We start from the raw sequence: 15,482 nt of genomic DNA, 5'->3' as shown, positions 1-15,482 counted from the left end.
ACATATGTATCAGACCAGGATGAAGTTGGCAAATGTGTAATCAATTACATGCATGCATATGTGTTAGAAGCCAACAAATTGGACATCCATGGAACCTAGCATGGCCAACTGCTAAACGAGCCATCTTCCTTTATTACAATTACAGTGCTAAAATGCTAATGCCTGTCCTTGTAGGTACATGAAATGGCTGTGTATGGCATAATAAAACATTTACACATGTAAACACTAAGACAGATTGGGGACAATGATGTTATGTACACGTGGAATGGTACACATGGTCCATCTAGGTACTCTCTGGGGATTGTCAGGCAGCATGCTGTTAGGGTATGAAATATGGCCAATCACCTCTGTGAAATGAGTAATGTGTTGCAAGTATACATATTGTGCCTCAGCAATGCTTCACTGATATGGCAATAACCCAAGGCCACACACATTGCAGCATAGAATGACTCAGTGCCAGATTGCTGTAACATAGACGGAGTATAGCTAGCTTGCTCCAAATCAACAGACCTGTTGGACACCTCTCCAATATTGACTAATGGGCATACCTGGAACACTTTTACTTAGAGCACATAATAACATTCAAGATACTGCATGTGAATCTTTACATGGCCAAGTGTCTATCCCTACATTTCTCTACGGAATGTGCCCTAAATGCATATCAACTCATACATAACCCATGTGATGGGTGTGTGCATGGATGCTGTGGATCTCATATCCATAAGTATGTTGGCCTGCACATTGCATGTAATTTTCTGAACAGGTTTGATGGTGACATTTCATGGGGGAGACAGTAAGGGCAACTACAGCTGTAGATTGAATGTGAAATGGCCTGTAAGCAGACAACACTATGGATGCATGCCTGTAGTACTTAACACACTGCCTTTATTCCTCACAAAACACTACAAAGGTATGAACATATGCCTGTCATGGGAACTGGGTATATGAGGGCATAAGTCAGGCATCTACCAGCTTTGGTATGTGTGACATGATGAAATGTCACATCAACTCGTAACGAACCCTTCTGCAGTGAGTTAGGAATCAATACAGCCTGTGTAGCCCTGCCACACAAGACTGACCATACATTGCCATCTGGACACCTACACTGGACTGCAAAAGACAGTTAGATAGAAGTTCATCCCTTCATTTTAATTATCACATCCACTTCCGTTACTACATCCTTCATACCAGCACCCTACTTCTTCTCCTTACGTCCTACTGCTGTTGTGTATCTATATGTCAGCTATATGTTAAGTGCTGTCTGATGATCCCACTTACACATCTTACTACAAACTATATACGTGGACACACACAATCTATACAGAGCACAGAAACCATCAGGTGACACTCACTTGTAGCATTTGGATCACGGAAGCTGTCCACCTCGCCACAGGTGTATGGGTTGGGTCCACCTACAAGGTAAGAACATGGTACATTTCTCTGTTGAAGCTGAACATCAACACTGTGTACATATGAAGCACAGTACATTGACTTAAAAAATGTATGGTATTGTCTGTACATTGGACATGTAGCAGAGGCAAAGTTGGAATGTCCTAATGATGGACTTATGTCTGCCAGGCAGAACTGTAGGCAGATGATACCAGGCATATCACGTAAAGGTTGCATGTACAAGACCTGCTTAAGTTTCTGCAGTGTTCAAGGGTACCTTGATTTGATGGCTATATGAAGAGTCCATTTTGACTGACAACACTCTGCATAGCATGAAAATGCTGGGGACTGCTCACGTAAATACCTGGTCTTCACAAAGATGCAAAGATACACACATCTGACAGTTCCTGATGGGCCGTTTGTGACCAGTAAAATTATTTTTGGCATGTACCAATGGCAAAATGCGACCCTGTAACTTGTTACCGAATCGCATTTTGCTTTTGTGATTCGGTATTAGGAACAGGCATGTTTAGGGCGTACCTTCCTAATACTGAACAGCACTGGTATGTATGAATGTTTTGCAACCAGGATGCAATCACAAGACATTCATATTTTACTGACTCCATAGTGGAGGTGGTAACCCATTCACAAACGGGAAGGGATCCAGAAAGGACCTCTTCCCCTTTGTGAATGTGGGTGAAATTTTTTTTTAAGAATAAGCAGTGGTCCCACCGACCAATGCCTGCTCCTAAAAAATGGTAAGAAAACTATTTCAGTTTTCTTTTTGTAATGCATCCCATTTTCTTTTAAGGAAAAGGGGTATCATTGCAAAAAAAGATTGCTTTATTTAAAAAGCAATCACAGACATGGTGGTTTGCTGACCCCAGCAGGCCACCATCCCTGTGATTGTGGCCATTCCCAATGGGTCGCAATTGTGACCTGCTTCATGAATATTAATGAGCAGGTCCCTTGTGACCCATTTGGGAATTGCAAACAGTGTCTGAGACACTGTTGTACATAGCTGTTTGCTGTTTCCTAATAACAAATCGCAAAAATCCGCTATTAGGAAATCTCAAATGCCAAGCTATGTAAATCTGGCTCTTTGCTCCTTACATGTAACCAGTGCACTGTAAATAAACAATAAACATTCAAGGCCTGTACAGGCTGACAAAGGAATCATCGCCAATTCTCCCAATATACACATATGTGTGATACTATGAGTGGCAAAGCAAACACCTTGTCTAACCTGTGGCCTGATGACATGTGATTGTTCTCCCTTGCAACATACATGCCAGCTGGCCCACACAGTCAATAATGACCTAGCATGCTGGGTGGCATTACTCCCTGCACAATGGCGGTTGGGTCACACACCACTCATGGGTCTAGCCGGCACAGCATGGTCTGTTTTTGCAATGGTCATGCCACTGTGAACGGGTCCCTATGGCCTTTGCTGTTCATTTTAGTGAGTTGGCCTATATTAGGCCATACTGACACAAACACATCTATGAGACTACAATAAAAAACAAAACATCAATCATGTGTGCCAACAACACACAGCAACAAGCTAGGGACTTACCGGTCTGGTCATCAAGTTCGAACTCCTGGTGCTCAAGGAGATCGGCCTTTCCGGCTGACAGCATTTGCCCAAAGGTGCTTTTTGGTGGACTCTCCATTGGACATTGACTACACAATCCACTCGGTACTGTACCTTCTCCCAGTGCTGTCCGCTGTCTTGGGTAGAGTAGTGTTGATTCACCCTACCTCCATTTCCAATCATGTTGGCCAGGTAATGCACCAACAACCAAAGCAGGCAACCAAACTCATCCTCCGATATGTTTTTGGCTCAGCCCCTGAATGATATCGCAGCACCCATACTAGCCACCCTAAACATGCAAAAAAAAAAACCAAACCCTTCCACCTACCCCTAAACTCGAGAACCCCTAAATTTACAAATACCTGACAAAACAATGGAAAAAACGATACAATGAACAATACACAAAGGGCAGTTTACAAACGCAACAGGGACAGCAGAGACACCAACAAGACCAAAAACCAGACTACTTCTCAACAGCAAACACCAAACACCTCCAACATCCAGCACAGACAAAAAGACTGTGAGTTAAAGTGGATGGAACTTCACACTTCCTGATTTGCTGCAAGACTCAACCATAGCATCATTTCCTATGCGGATGTGTCACATTTCTGACTAAAGCGTTACTTTTTCTACAACGAGTTTTTTTTTTACGCATCGCAAGTGATTTAGCCAAGGTTCGAGTTACACACAATGCATTACAATAGACAAGGCATTGTTTTTGATGCTTTGTAGTTTATGTGTGGATTCCGTGTGATGCTTTTCCTACTAAAGTGCAACATTTCCGATGAAGGCGTTACTTTTTCTATGAAAGCGTTGTTTGACTTAAGCAAGGCATATGTTACAACACATGCCAATGTACAATGCATTGTTTTTGACATTTTGATGTTGATGCATGGCCTCTGAACGATGCTCCATGTGCAAGTTGTCATGCTAGGGGCCACTGCAAGAACATTACAATAAATATCATTAACAATGAAAACAATAAAAATGACTTTGATAAAAGTTCAGTGTAATAAGATCAAAAATGGAATTCGTAAGGTTCATAAAAAGTTTAATATGAGCAAGCACTCTTAAACGCTTACCCTATTGATATTGCTTCTTAACGGTTCCTTGTTTTCATGGCTATTTTAAGAAAGCTTAAAACAGCATTGCAAAATTCTAAGGTAGGCAGTCTTTGCATGAGCTCTAAACCCAAATTGTGGTTTCTTGCCCTTAAGTGTTGCCAGATTGGGACTAAAAAGGTTTGTCTGGGGGAAGCATATAATGGGCAAAACAGGATAAAGTGACATGTGCTCTGCTTAGTACTGTTACTACATCTTCATGGGGGTTAAATTGCAGTAACATGTTTTTTGGGTTGAGAAGGCTACCTTAAAATGTATTTCATGTAGCCTAAAAAGAGTTAAAAAATAACAATGATTCGTATTTTCTATCCAGCACAAATATGGTTCCTAAAGCATAGTTGTGGATACTAACACATAACTCGTAACTGTTTCCAAGTCAAGTGAGCCTTTGATTCTAGACTCCCTACATTATTCCAGTGTAGGAAGCTGGCCTGGTTTGTAGTGGGTACCTTGGGTACTTACACCTTGCACCAGGTCCAGTTATCCCTTGTTAGTGAATGTAGTAGTGTTCTAGCAGCTTAGGCTGATAGAGGTAGCTATAGCAGAGCAGCTTAGGCTGAACTAGGAGACATGCAAAGCTCATGCAGTACCACTTATAGTTACACAGTACTTATGCGCAAGTAAAGACAATACTCAGTGTTACCAAAAATAAAGGTATTTATTTGGGTGACACATTACCAAAAATATCTTAGACAATACTCCTTCTGGAGGTAAGTATTATACACAATATATACACTAGACACCAAAATTAGACAAGTAAATAGTCATAGAACAATGCAAACAGGAGGAAATCCTATAGAATGCAAAAGGAGAAAATAGGTCTAGGGGCAACACAAACCATATACTAAAAAAGTGGAATGTGAATCACGAATTCCCCCCTAGACAAGTGTAGTGTGTGCAGAATCACTGGGAGAGTAAGAATACAGTAAAGGTAAGTAAATTACCCCACCCCAGAGCCCAGAAAAGCAGAAGTAAAGTACTGCAAGTTTCCTTAGGACACAATACACCTCGTTTTGGGGAATATGGAGCAGCCAACCAAGTCTGCAAAGAACTACTGCTGGATTATTGGACATGAAGACCTGCAAAGGAAGGAGACCAAGTCTAGAAGTCGAAAGGAGTTCCAGGAAGGACAGGAGCCCCTGCCAACCCAGAAGAGGGTGCAAAAGAAGAGTCCCTGGTTAGTAGAAGACTGCAGAAATGCACCCTAGGAAGATGCCAGCGGGTTCCTGCATGATGCAAAAGATGTCCCATGGCGGGAAGATCGTTGCAGATGAGATTTCGTGTTGGAAGGCGCCACCAAGCCTTGGCTATGGCAAAAGTGTGTTTTTCATCAAAATGGAGCTGGATGGATCCAGGAGGGGTCTGGGGGCCTCAACTCTGTGGGAGGAGGAAGAGGGGGCTCTCAGCACTTTAAAGAGCCCTCAGGATGCCAGCCAGCACCCCCAGAAGCCACAGGATCTGGATTCAAAGGAGGTGCAAAACACGGTTGATGCAGCACAACAAATGAAGGTCCCACGCCGCTGGAGAACAACTCAGCGAGTTTAGCTTTGCAGAGTGGAGTGCTGGGGACCTGGATCAGGCTGAGCATGAAGGAGTTTTGCAGAGGCCTCAGAAGGTGAAGAAGACACAATACACAGGGATACCATCGTTCTCGGGGAAGGCAAGGTCTTACCTCCTCCCTATTGTGTCAGCAGGACCTCAGGACAGTCTATGTTGATGATGTCTCTGTGTCCTTAGGAGCACACTCGTTGCCGTGAGAAGAGTCCCAGGGTACTGGTTGTTGCCTTGGAAGGTGCCTGCTTGAAGCAGGGGAGTGACTCCGTCACTCCACGGGAGATTTCTTCGGTCCTTCTGGTGCAGGATAAAGACAGGGGGTCCCCAGAGCATGCACACAGTGGAAACTGTTGCAGTTGCAGACTTGGAGCTGAGGTTGCTGAAGAAAAGTGTCTCTTGTGGACATTTTGTTGCAGTTACAGCGTTTCTTGGAGCAGGCTGCGGTTGATCCGAGGTCAGAAGAGACCGAAGTTGTTGCAGAGGTTTCCTGAAGGAAACTTGCAAGCAGAATCTGAAGAGAACCCACAGGAGAGACCCTAAATAGCCCTGAGAGGTGGATTGACTACCTTATCAGGTATGGACCTATCAGGAAGGATCTCTGACGTCACCTGCTGGCACTGGCCACTCAGAGCCCTCCAGAGTGCCCCCACATCTTGCAAAGCAAGATGGCTGAAGTCTGGGACACACTGGAGGAGCTCTGGGCACCACCCCTGGGGTGGTGATGGACAGGGGAGTGGTCACTCCCCTTTCCTTTGTCCAGTTTCCCGCCAGAGCAGGGGAGAAAGGGACTCTGAACCGGTGTAGGTTTATGCAAGGAGGGCACCATCTGTGCCCTTCAAAGCATTTCCAGAGGCTGGTGGAGGCTACCCCTCCCCAGCCTGTAACACCTATTTCCAAAGAGAGAGAGTCGTAACTCCCTGCTCTCAGAGGAAGTGCTTTGTTCTGCCTTCATGGGACTGGGCTGCCCAAACCCCAGGAGGGCAGAACCCTGTCTGTGAGGTGGCAGCAGCTATAGCTGCAGTGCAAGCCTCAGAGAGCTGGTTTGGCAGTACTGGGGGTCCATGGTGGAGCCCCAGGATGCATGGAATCGGCTCCCCAATACCAGATTTGGAATGGGGGGACAATTCCATGATCTTAGACATGTTACATGGCCATATTCGGAGTTACCATTGTGAAGCTACATATAGGTATTGACCTATATGTAGTGCACACGTGTAATGGCGTCCCCGCACTCACAAAGTCCGGGGAAATGGCCCTGAACTATGTAGGGACACCTTTGCTAGTGCAAGGGTGCCCTCACTACTAGTAACTTTGCTCCTAACCTTCAGCAAGTGAAGGTTAGATATGTAGGTGACTGATATAAAGTCGAAGTCCTGAGAATTTCAAGAAGGACTTTATTCCATCTCCACTGCTTCAACTGCCTATTCTCTTCACAGGTCTCTCTCCTCACAACCTCACGTCCTCTCACAGCCTACTGCCTTCCCTCTCCCAACATTCCGATCGATCCAAAATAGAACACAGGGGGAAAAAACAAGGGGAAATACCATTCCTATACATTGATTAATCTAACACATTTACATTAATATGATTTGATTCCATGAACTAACTAACGCAACTTGTTATAAAATATACTATAACAAGACTACATCACAACAAATCTTCCCCCTAAACGATTATTGAGAAATAATACATTTACCTTATTTTATAATATTAATATGCCTAACTATACTATGATAAAATAACAGAGTGTAAAATAACTATAAACCGGTTACAATATATATAATCAAAATACAAATATATCACCATATACTACTTCTTGATATAACTCATTTCCATGTCTTCATCAAAAATGTTCATTTACGTTATACTGGTGGGCATTTCATAGTCTTTGTGCCATAGAGGAGGCTTGATTTGTCGAAGCCCCAACTTCCTTTGGAACTTGCTTCCAGGATAGTTTCTTGCCAAACCTTTCTCTACGGCTTCTTCCACTACTCTCTCCTTTTCTTCTTCACTAGTCGCCGACAACTTGACGAGTCTATCCATGCTCCAGCATTGACCATTATCTAGCATTACTACATTTTTCTTAACTTTACTAATGCGGAAAGGGCCCATGAATTTAGTGTCTTTCATGCCTGCCCGTACTCTGCCACTTGGTTTCTTTACATACACTTGATCATTGATATTCCAATTCTGTTTTTTTACACCTTGTGTGGTCTCATACCTGCTTTTATATTTGTCCTGATGTTTGGAGATTTTGATATTGCTAAGACGAGTGGAATAATTACACTTATCCCCACCCCCTAACCATACAGGAAAGAATTTGGTACATGGCTTCCTGCCCTTCAATGCTGTAAATGGGGAAACATTTGTGACAGAATTGGGGGTGGTGTGATATGCCCATAACATATCCCTGATAGCACTTTCTACATTCAAATGATTGATACTTGCTAGTTGAATGCAATCTTTTATCATACGATTTATCCTTTCTGCTAAACCATTAGCTCTTGGACAATATAGGGCTGTAGTAAGGTGTTTTACTCCAATAGATTCAAGGAAGTTCTTCATTGCCAAGGATGTCAATTGAACTCCATTGTCCGTGATGAGAATTTCCGGAATACCCTCCACAGCAAAGGAGTCCTTGAGAAAATTAATGACTGCATCAGTATTTATTTGACTGACTAATTTGGTGGTTATCCAATGTGACCGGTAATCGATCAGAACTAAGCCAAATCTTTTACTGACACCTGGAATATTGATAGGGCCAATGATATCAAAGGCTACTTTAGTCCAGGGCTTATCTGGTACTTCGACAGGAGAAATCGGGATTTTGTGAACTATTTTACTTTTGTCACTAAGTGCACATATTGAACAAGTTTTAACTTCTCGTTCAACCATGGCGGCATCCATGTTGGGAAACCAAAACCTTTCCCTCAATCTAGCTTTGGTAAGACTTCTACCTAAATGGCCTTCATGGGCTAACTTAATGATCTTTAGTTTCAGATTTTGTGGTGGAATGATCTTATCATTCCTAAATACTAGATTGTCATGCTCGTTAATTTCGTACTTCACCTCCCAGTAATTGCTAATGATTTCTTCAACGTCTTTCTTCAACGTTGGCCACCCATCCCTTGCCTTGGTCCTAAGCAAAATTAATGACTCGTCAAGTTCAGACGCCGACCTCCATTCTTCCTTACTGATTGAAGGAATGTTGATCATCATAATAGGGAATTCCTCGACTTCAAAGTCCTCTTTAATGTCTAACGGGACTCTGGATAAGAAATCAGCAGCTGTATTTTTGTTGCCAGGGAGGTATTCAATTTTAAAATAAAAATGTTCTAATCCTAAAATCCACCTAGCAATTCTAGGTGTGCTGTTGGGAAATCCTTTGGACGAGAAAATATAAATCAATGGTTTGTGATCAGTTCTCAGGTCAAATTGAATGCCCCATAAGAAAAATTTAAAATGTTTGATAGCCCAATAACACGCTAAGGCCTCCCTCTCTATGACAGAGTAATTTGCTTCTGCTTTACTCAGAGCCCTAGACACAAATGCAACAATTCTTTCATTGCCATCCACAATCTGAGACAACGTTTGCTAGCGTCAGTGGTGAGGATTGTTTTCCTTTTATGGTCAAAACTGCACAAGCAAGGAGCATTAGATATAGCTAACTTAATTTCTTTGAATGCATTTTCATGGTGTTCCGACCAGTTGTATGGAACATGACTTTTGAGTAATACCCAGAGGCCAAACGATATTGAGGAAAAATTATTAACATACTTTGCCATGAATTCTGCTAGGCCCAGAAAAGATCTTAATTCATCTTTGTTCTTAAGAGCTTCTGCCTTCTTTACTGCATCCACCAGTGAGGATTTGGGTTTGAATCCATCCTTAGAAATAATGTGCCCTAAATACTCTACTGAATTAACTCCTATGCGACACTTGTCTTTCTTCAAAGTAAGACCTGCTGCTTTCAACTTATCCAAAACATTCATCAGATTGTTATTATGCTCTTCCTCATTAGCTCCATAAATCAGAATGTCGTCTTGGAAACAGAGTGTGCACTTGGCATCACCTAAAATATGTTGCATTATTTTTTGAAATACTGCTGCTGCTGAAGCCAGCCCAAAGGGCATCCTATTAAACATAAATGAACCGAACGGAGTGGTAAAAGCAGCAAGCACTTTGGATTCGGGATGCAATAGTACTTGGTGATATGCACTCGATAAATCGAGAATTGAAAAGTAACCAGCTTCACCCATTGTGCTCAACAATTCATTAATTCTAGGAAGTGGATGCCTTTCTACCCATATGTTCCTGTTTAAGTCTCTAAGGTCTACACATATCCTAATGTCATTGCAATTGTTTTTTCTAGCTACGACTATGGGGGCTAACCACTCTGAACATTCAATAGGTTGTATAATACCTAGAGATTCCAATCTTCCAAGTTCTTTTTGGACTGCACCTTTCAATAAATGTAGAATGGGTCTGGTTTTGTGTATTATAGGTTTAGCATTAGGCTTCAATTTAATCTTGTGTTGAAAATTTTTAAGAAGGCCCAATTCTTCACAAAAAATTTCAGGAAATTTCTGAAAAATTTGATCATTAGCAATAGAGTTATCTACAATTAAAACTTGTTCGGTATCATTGGGATCTAACCTTATTCCAAGTTCTCTTTGATGTTGCCATCCTAGTAAACTAGACCCTTCCTCTACTACGTAAATTTTCCCAACTGTAGATCGGCCCTTAAAAGAAATGACCGCTTTGAAGATGCCCCTGAGGAGGATTGGATCCTTATTGTAACCCTTAGGGTTGACATCAGGTTTAGTTAACTCAATTTCATTGTCGTTCTTCACATACTTGAAATCATCAGCATTTACTATGGTGAATGGTGAACACGAATCTGCAAAGACCCTTATGTTTTTGTTATTGACCGATATAGTGCATTCAGGATATTGCGACGGAGAAGCATCTCTACCTTTGACTTGAAGCACAATCTTCTTAATTGTTTGGGAGTTGTCCTCCCACTTCTTATTATCGGACTCTACCTTGGATAGATTCTTACATACCCTAGCAAAATGGCCTCTTTTGTTACATTTCCTACAGACTGCTGATTTTGCTTGGCAAAAGGAAGAATTGGCTAAATGATTATTACTCCCACAACGAAAACACAATAGCCCACTTTTGACACCAGCTTGTTTGTGTGTAGGCTTATCACTAGTTTTCACTTTTAGAACATTCTCACTAGGTGTGTTATCTGTTATCTCGTTCACCTGTTCAATAGAAGAGGAGGACCTGATTTATTGTAGACAAATGGCTGTGTGCTCAATAGATTTTGCTATCTCAATTGCTTCTTGTAGATCAGGTTATCTTTGGAGCAATTTCTCCTGTATCTTAATGTTATTCATGCAACGAACCAATTGATCTCGTATGAGGGAGTCATTTAGTTCTCCAAAATTACATAATGAACTTAGGCCTCTTAATGCCGCAATGTAACTAACTACATTCTCTTGTTTACCTTGGACGCGCGAGAAAAACTTGTGGCGTTCAAGAACTACATTAACTCTATCCCCAAACTGTTTTTCAAGCTTAACATATGTGGTGACGTACTCATCTTGTGCCTGCCCATCAGGAATATGCGGTTCCGGCAGGGATTCATATATCTTCCTGCCATGGGTACCTAAATTATGTAAAAGAATATGCTGTTTCCTGATTGGGTTGAACTTATCCCCCCCTATAGCAATTAAATATGATTCAAATATTTTTATCCATTCTTTCCATGGCACATTCGGTTCCCCCATTTCGTTCAGAAAAGGTACAGGTTGAGACATGCCTGCAGCTGCCATTGTACAGGAATTACTTATTGGTACAATCAAATTTTACCTTAACATTAACTGTACTAATCAATACACTGTTAGCTGTAAATGTATATTCGCGTTGAAATGCTAAATTGAGTTACAAATATCTGCTTTGAATATATTTATTGTGTAATTGTGAATAAAAGTGGAAAAACATTTATGTGATTTCAATCATAACTGATATTGGAATTAATATCACCAGAGAAAGCTGTGCCTGTCAGCGCATTTATTTAAAATAATTCTTAAGCTGTGCCTGTCAGCGTGTTTAACAGGCTTCGTTTAGTTTGTTTCTTGGTCAAGAGAAAGCTGTGCCTGTCAGCTCATTGATTTAAAAGAATTCTCAAGCTGTGCCTGTCAGCGTGTTTAACAGGCTTCGTTTCGTTTGTTTCTTAGTTAAGCTGTGCCTGTCAGCGTGCTCAACAGGCTTATTTTGTTTATATTTTCTTTTCCTTTGTGCTTATTGCCGGAGAGTTCCTGATTTTAGATTACAATTTGTAAATTTGTGTGGAGCGCCCTTTAACCGATGTGTGCCACTTGACAGAAATGTTTCTTCAGAGCAGTATAAGCCGCGCTGACTGAAAAAAACTCTAGCGTTCGTTCTACGTTAAAATTATCTTTCCTAAATAAATTGAACTTCGTGTGAGCCTGCCACCTGCTGTTACAATTAGGCTACCGCATTCGTATAGTCAATTTCAGGTCGCAGTAATTAGAGCTGAATGCTCTTTCATCGACGCGCGCACTCGCTGAAAAGTTACCTCAGGTCACGATCCTCGAAAACAAAGGCAAGAAAACAAAAGTACTGCCTTTGACAGACTCGCTGTATTTCAGCTTGCCGTAATTAGAGCGGAACGCTCGTTCATCGACGTGCGCACTCGCTGAACATTTACCTCAGGTTACGATCCACGAAAATAAAGTCATGAAAACGAACGCGCCTCTTTGACAGACTCGCTGTAGTATTACTTCAAGTCAGAATCCAGTAAAACAATACAGGAAACAAGTCTGTTTATTCAGTACTCATGATGACTACGACAATATTCAAATTCCTTGTCACCTTGCCGCTTGCTGTTTGTCCCAACAATGACAATATCTATGAATGTCTGAAATGCCTGAAATGCTCCACCGCAGTCATCAAAACTCATCCACTCGTAAATATTATATTACGTACGCGTTTGTAATAAGCTTCTTCCTCACTTTGTAATTGCGAAATCAAACTTACGCAGTCCTCAGACAGCAGTTAAAGAACAATGGGAGGAGGGCTGGAGATGGCGATGTCCCCTCACACACCAACTCGTCGCCAGTGATATAAAGTCGAAGTCCGGAGAATTTCAAGAAGGACTTTATTCCATCTCCACTGCTTCAACTGCCTATTCTCTTCACAGGACTCTCTCCTCACAACCTCACGTCCTCTCACAGCCTACTGCCTTCCCTCTCCCAACATTCCGATCGATCCAAAATAGAACACAGGGGGAAAAAACAAGGGGAAATACCATTCCTATACATTGATTTATCTAACACATTTACATTAATATGATTTGATTCCATGAACTAACTAACGTGACTTGTTATAAAATATACTATAACAAAACTACATCACAACAGTGATGTAAGTTATTTAAGTGCAGTGAAAATGGCTGTGAAATAGTGTGTGCACTATTTCACGCAGGCTGCAGTTTGTCTGAGCTCCCTATGGGTGACAAAAGAAATGCTGCAGCCCATATGGATCTCTTGGAACCCCAATGCCCTGGGTACCTAGGTATCATATACTAGGGACTTATAAGGGGGGGGGGCAATATGCCAATTGAAATTGGTAAATGAAGTCACTGGCCTACAGTGACAAATTTAAAAGCAGAGAGAGCATAAGCACAGAGGTTCTGGTTAGCAGAGCCTCAGTGACACAGTTAGCCACTACACAGGCATACACATTAGGCCACAAACTATGAGCACTGGGGTCCTGACCAACAGGATCCCAGTCAGACAGGTAAAAACATACTGACATACAGGTGAAAAATGGGGGTAACATGCCAAGGAAGATGGTACTTTCCTACATCCAGGAACACATTTTTAATATCGGCTTTAGATTTGAGGTAGCATACTTGTGTGTATGTGGCAACTCCAGCCACATCAGTGTCTCTGCAGGCATTTCACACTTAGGCAATCCATGGAATGTTGTTCATGCCATCTAATGTCAAACAGTCAGACAGAACCTGACCAGGGTTGCCTTGGGGCTTCCCCAACACTTAATCCAAATTAAGAGAGGGGCTAACTTTATTTGATCTTCAATATAAGGGATTCCCAGTTCTTCACGGGCAATAATAGTTGCTGTATTTTTAGGGTGCCACCAATAATCTGTGGGCAAAATAGTTTTTGGGGTGCTGGAGGGGTTGAGCGGCACCCTAACCCTAAACCCCTGCACCACATAGCCCAGCAGATAAACACTTACTCCTGTATAAACTGAGCATCTCAGTAATAGGTTTGTTTTTCAATTTACTGGTGAATCTGAAAATCTCCTCTGTATTTCTACCTCATTGTTGTGCTTTAGCCGAAATGTGTGTGTTCCACCCAAGAGAGGAGATAAAAGAGAAGCCTAAGTGGTTAAAAGAATGTACCTTCTCCAGGCGTCTTTCCCCCATGAAGAAGTTCTTAAATCTAGAACACGGTCTCCTGCAAGTCAAGGTGTATGTTTCAGCAAAGTTTACTTTTAAATCAAGGGAGACTATAAAAGATAAAAAGGAATCCAATAATATTTGAAGACCATTAGTGGTACATGACATGATAACCGCTTCATCCGTGTGTAGCAAAATCGGTATGTATTGATTGCCCATCTTTGGCATATCCTTGCCTGTATCTATTAGATGTTTACTAACCCCATCGATGCATGAAAGAAACAGAAAGGGAGCCAGGATACATCCCTGCCTCACTCCCCTGTTAGAACAAATCTGGGTGGTCTTCTCTCCCTGTGGGCCATACCGAATTGAGATTGTGATATCTTGATGTAAACGCTTGATCACATCTAAATGATCCCGACCCATATTTCCATAGTTTGCCACAATTTTGCTCTACTCACCAGGTCAACTGCACTAGTAAGATCTACAAAGGCTGTATGTTAGGTGCTTTTGTTAGCTATTGCATACATCCCAGCTATGAGATATAGATTTAGTGCCTGCTCGAATGTCCCACTGTCTGGTTTAAAACTGAATTGTACTTCTGATGCAATTAAATTTTCGGTGGGCCAAGGTTCAAGGCGTGACAGGATAACTCCCCAAAAATCTTTACACTGGAATCTAATAATGAGATGGGTCTGTAACAGGAGGGTTGGGATCTATCTCCTTTCTTAAAATTTGAGACAATTATTGCTGCCTTCCATAAAGATGGAATGGGACCTGCATCTGCTCTCCTCAGCACATTTGTCAACAGGGGTGACCATAATGGTATATTCGATCAGAAAAAAGCAACCGGGACCCCTTCCGGCCCGCTGCTTTTCCTGAAACACACTATTTGATGGCAACTGTGACTTCACTTAATTCAATAAGAGGCATGTTGTTACCACAGATCTGGGACCACGCTAACTGACTATTTATTGGCTCTGTAATATGAGGTATATTGGTATCTGTCTGAAAGATGCTTGTAACACGGGACACCCATTGTTCAGCTGTATTCATACATTCTACCCTTTGGCCTCTGAATCAGTAAAAAAGCTATGGTTAACCACTGCCCAAAATGTAGGGGTATCACCAGTATTTGCCACACAGATGAGGCCATTCCATGCTTTGATCCTGATTTCTCTTTTCCTGTCGTCTAGAGGCCATGTTTTGTCCCCAGATGCTGCACTACTATGCAAATGATATCCATATTGTCAGACAGGATAGTGGGCATTACTATCTATCTTCATTATTTACTACGGTCATGCTTATGGGCGTAAAACACACTCAGGAATTTACATTCACTGGCTACTTTAGCCTCTCTACATTG

The sequence above is a fragment of the Pleurodeles waltl genome, chromosome 7 (genome assembly GCF_031143425.1).
Source record: "Pleurodeles waltl isolate 20211129_DDA chromosome 7, aPleWal1.hap1.20221129, whole genome shotgun sequence".
NCBI lineage: Eukaryota > Metazoa > Chordata > Amphibia > Caudata > Salamandridae > Pleurodeles > Pleurodeles waltl.
Note: the sequence above shows the minus strand (reverse complement) of the source record.